The sequence below is a fragment of the Centrocercus urophasianus genome, unplaced genomic scaffold (genome assembly GCF_019232065.1).
Source record: "Centrocercus urophasianus isolate 14NV4802_14NV808 unplaced genomic scaffold, USGS_Curo_1.0 seq_198, whole genome shotgun sequence".
Lineage (NCBI taxonomy): Eukaryota > Metazoa > Chordata > Aves > Galliformes > Phasianidae > Centrocercus > Centrocercus urophasianus.
This window is the reverse complement of record NW_024884753.1, coordinates 35,752-41,183: the sequence shown is the minus strand read 5'-3', so window position 1 is coordinate 41,183 and position 5,432 is coordinate 35,752.

Sequence of the window (5,432 nt, the reverse complement as noted above, 5' to 3'; positions counted from 1 at the left end):
CCAGAGATCCAGCTATTGATAGAGGAATTAGTCGATGTTCGGATGAGGCTGCCTCCCTCTGGGAAGGAGTGTTAATAGCCGTGAAGGAAAAGTATCCCTTCAAAAATGGCTTGAAGATTGCAACGAAAAAATGGGATACAGTCGAAAAGGGGATCCAGTATTTGAGGGAAATAGGCGTGGTGGAAATGTTGTATGACCCTGACTTTGTTCCTAACCACCCACACCAAGACCGCGACCCTGAAAAAGTGAGGACAACGCCTGAGATATGGCAGAAAATCGTGACAACAGCGCCGGACAAATATGCCTCTACACTAATGTCAGCGTGTGACAGATTCAACAAACAACAGAGAATGCCCTTAGTTTATGAATTAATTCTTACGCTCCAAAACTACGAACAATTGCTGTCCCCAATTCAAGCTGCCGTTGCTGCTATATCAAGAACGATGACGGAGCAAGTGTCTCAACTGATTAACCGTGACAAACCTGTAGCAGTATCAGAGACGCTTGATGAAGATCAGGATAATCAAAAGAGTCTAATGAAGGAGATGAAGGAGATGATGAAATCTGTGCAAGCCCACCTAACTAAAGATGAAGAACCTTCCTTCTCACGTGCAGCATCAAAGATCTCAGCTGTTAGAAGCAAACGCTCTCCGGCTCAAGTAAGGGGTAATACACCGCGAATTGCCTTATGGTATTACCTACGTGACCATGGAGAAGACATGGGGAAGTGGCACGGTCAACCTACTCCTGTACTACGAGCCCGGGTGAAAGAATTACAAAGCAGATCAACCACCAGTGCAGTTGCTCCAGTTACCACAGGTAATGAATAGAGGGGCCCAGCCCTCAGTCGGGGGGGGGAAGGGATAATAGAGTATATTGGACTGTGTGGATTCGATGGCCTGGCACATCAGAACCTCTGAAATATAAGGCCCTGGTGGACACTGGTGCACAGTGCACTCTGTTGCCCTCGAGTCATGAAGGGACAGAATCAATCCATATTTCTGAAGTGACCGGGGGCTCTCAAGAATTGACTGTGTTGGAGGCTGAGATAAGCCTCACTGGTAAGGACTGGCAAAAACATCCTATTGTGACAGGCCCAGGGGCTCCATGTATACTAGGTATTGATTATCTCAGAAGGGGGCATTTCAAGGATCCTAAGGGGTATCGATGGGCCTTTGGAATAGCTGCTGTGGACACAGACAACATTAAGCAGCTGTCTGTTTTGCCTGGCCTGTCAGAAGATCCATCTGTTGTGGGGCTGCTGCGAGTAAAAGAGCAACAGGTACCGATTGCTACAAAAATGGTGCACAGGCGGCAGTACCGCACCAACAGGGATTCTTTGCTCCCCATTCATAAGTTAATTCGTCAACTAGAGAGCCAGGGAGTGATCAGCAAAACTCACTCGCCTTTTAACAGCCCCATATGGCCAGTGCGTAAAGCCAGTGGAGAATGGAGGCTGACGGTGGACTACCGTGGCCTGAATGAAGTCACACCCCCACTGAGTGCTGCTGTGCCGGACATGTTAGAACTCCAATATGAACTGGAGTCAAAAGCAGCCAAATGGTATGCCACCATTGACATTGCTAATGCCTTCTTTTCCATACCTTTGGCCAAAGAATGTAAGCCACAGTTTGCTTTCACATGGAGGGGCATTCAGTATACCTGGAACCGTTTGCCCCAGGGGTGGAAACACAGCCCGACCATTTGCCATGGGTTGATCCAAACTGTATTGGAACAGGGCAGTGCTCCTGAGCACCTGCAGGACATTGATGACATCATTGTGTGGGGCGATACAGCAGAAGTCATCTTTACAAAAGGAGAGCGAATCATCCAAATTCTTCTGAGTGCTGGTTTTGCTATTAAGCGAAGCAAAGTGAAAGGACCTGCCCAGGAGATTCAGTTCCTAGGCATAAAGTGGCAAGATGGCCGTCGTCACATCCCGACAGATGTGATCGACAAAATCACTGCTATGTCTCCACCCACTAGCAAAAGAGAGACACAATCTTTTCTGGGTGCAGTGGGCTTTTGGAGAATGCATGTTCCAAACTACAGCCTCATTGTAAGCCCCCTTTATTATGTGACACGAATGAGAAATGAGTTCACATGGGGCCCTGAGCAGCAGCAGGCTTTTGAACAGATTAAACAGGAGATAGACCGTGCCGTGGCCCTAGGGCCAGTACGGACGGGACAGGGTATAAAGAACATCCTCTATACTGCTGCTGGAGAGAACGGTCCCACTTGGAGTTTGTGGCAAAGAGCCTCAGGAGAGACCCGAGGCCGACCCCTGGGATTCTGGAGTCGGGCATACAGAGGGTCGGAAGAGGGCTACACTCCAACTGAAAAGGAGATCTTAGCCGCGTATGAGGGGGTTCAGGCTGCTTCTGAAGTAGTTGGTACTGAAACACAACTCCTTCTGGCACCTCGATTGCCAGTGCTGAGCTGGATGTTTAAAGGAAAGGTTCTCTCCACCCATCATGCTACTGATGCCACTTGGAGTAAGTGGATTGCACTGATTACACAACGAGCACGGATGGGGAATCTCAGCCATCCAGGAATCCCAGAGGTCACCATGGACTGGCCTGAAGGTAAGAAGTTTGGAACACCACCAGGAGAAGAAGTAGCTCATGCTAAAGAGGCCCCACCATACAATGAACTACCAGAGAATGAAAAGAAATATGCCCTGTTCACAGATGGATCGTGTCGTATTGTGGGGAAGCATCGCAGATGGAAATCTGCTGTGTGGAGCCCCACACGACAAGTTGCAGAGGCCACTGAAGGGAAAGGGGAATCAAGCCAATTTGCAGAGGTAAAGGCTGTCCAACTGGCCTTAGATGTTGCTGAACGGGAGAGGTGGCCAATGCTCTATCTTTACACTGACTCATGGATGGTAGCAAATGCCTTATGGGGGTGGTTACAGCAGTGGGAGCAAAATAACTGGCAAAGAAGGGGTAAACCTATTTGGGCTGCTGAACTGTGGAAAGACATTGCTTCCCAAACAAAGAATATGGTTGTAAAGGTGCGCCATGTAGATGCTCATGTGCCCAAGAGTCAGGCTACTGAAGAACAGCAAAATAACCATCAGGTAGACCGAGCTGCCAGAATTGAGGTGGCTCAAATAGACCTGGACTGGCAGAACAAGGGTGAATTGTCTCTGGCTCAGTGGGCCCATGAAGGCCCTCCGGCCATCAAGGGAGAGATGCAACATACAAATGGGCTAGAGACCAAGGGGTGGACTTAACTATGGATGCCATTGCACAGGTTATTCATAACTGTGAAACATGTGCCATCATCAAACCAGCCAAGAGGATGAAACCTCTCTGGGAGGAAGGGCGATGGCAAAAGTATAAATATGGGGAGGCATGGCAGGTTGATTATATCACCTTGCCACGATCTCGCAATGGTAAACATTATGTGCTTACTATGGTGGAGGCAACCACTGGGTGGCTGGAAACATATGCAGTACCCCATGCTACCGCCCGAAACACCATACTGGGTCTCGAGAAACAAGTCCTGTGGCAACATGGCACCCCAGAAAGGATTCAGTCAGATAATGGGACTCATTTCAAAAATTCTCTTGTAAATACTTGGGCCAAAGATCATGGCGTTGAGTGGATTTACCATATTCCCTACCATGCACCAGCCTCTGGTAAAATTGAAGGATACAATGGATTGTTAAAAACGATGCTAAAAGCACTGGGTGGCGGAACATTTAAGCACTGGGAGAAGCATTTGGCAGAAGCCACCTGGTTAGTCAATACCAGAGGATCTATCAATCGTGATGGTCCTAACCAATCCAGTTCCCTACATACCGTAGGAGGGTGCTTTCCTAGCCGTTCCAAGCTTTTCAGGTTTGAATCGGTCCCGGGAACTCTCTCTCTCATCTTGTCTGTGTTATTCATCTCCATTTCAACTAACTTGTATATATTTTGTTATTTTGTATTCTGGTATTATAGTAAAATAAGTTTTCCTCCATAGATTGTTGCCACTGCTCTTTTCCTCCCTTCCTTCCTTCCCGTTTTTGTGGGACTGTGGTGGGGGGGGAGGGCAGAGGCCTGTCACCCATTTCACGGACATAGATTGATCTGGTCAACTCCGTGACAGATTTTCCATGCCTGTGCCGGGCTGGGCTGCGCCTTATGTTGATTTGAGACACTCCTTATCGGTCTCAGACAGCTATCAACCATTCAATTAGTGATTTTCCTCATTATGCTGTACAGTTGCATATAGTCTTTGTGTGAGGGCAGAGTGAGTGACAGATGCAAGTTTAGAGACTTCTGGACCACTTACAACAACCATCTCTGCCTCCATATACCACAAACAGAGTAACCATGCCAGTACACTCTCTTTGTTTTTGCCTGAATCTTTGCACTAAATCCATTAGTTTGGCTGCCATATATGTATGTGCTGTTACACGTAGTGTCATCTGGGCAAAGGGTACCCCTACCAGTCTATATTACATCTTTTTGGTTCTGTGTCATTATAGATCAGATCGCAAAAGGATCCAGCTCAAGTGGAGCCTCAAGATCTGACCTGATTATTTTCTTGACTACCAAATTTCTATTATATAGGCCCCCTGTTCCAGGGGCCTCAACAGTTTCTAGTAATACATTCTAGATTTTTTTTCAGGAGGATAGCCAAATTTGTTTTTTCCTCGGTTAATACGGCAAGCTGTTGTTCAAGTCTTTTGACTCAGTCTCTTAATACCTGATTTTCATTTTCCAGGGTATTTGATAAGTCTAATCAGGTCAAAGCCATTAACAGTGGCTATGCCACAGTGGACACAACTAGCTGTCATTCTTTTATGATTAATAGATCTCTAGTGAAACCATGAAAGCATTCTACCACGTGGATCAGAGAATCAAAAGACATTGCCCCCAACCCTCAAAGGGCCCCATTTTTCACTCACTGGGGTAATTCCATACTATGAGGATCCCAGAAATCCCAGGATATGCCCAAAGTCTTATCTAGAGGGATAATTGCTTCCCTGCTGAACCACCCAATTACAAAAAGACCATTGTCAGTATTCTCTTTCTCAGGAAGAACTGCCTAGCTTGCCAAATTTAGAGGAAGGTAATGGCAAATAATCACTTCTAAATTACCCAAGTAAGCGTGATGATCACAATCCAGTTCAAGGACAACTTGCATACCCACCTCAAGGATAAGGGCTTGCCAAATACTCCAAAAGGAGGGACTGCCAAGTAAAGAAACACCCCTTGTCCCAGCCAGCCCTTAAATGAGGTTTAGGGACTTGCTTTCACCTGTGCTGCCTGGGCTGGTTGTGTCCCTTCACCAGGTGCTTAATCATTGGTTCAGGCCATGACTTAGCAATTCCCATACAGATGCATATTAAAATTTAGTACACAGTTTAATATTTTTATGGTTAAATATGAGAAAGGTATGCTGTAGAAAAACACTAACAAAAAAACAAGAGC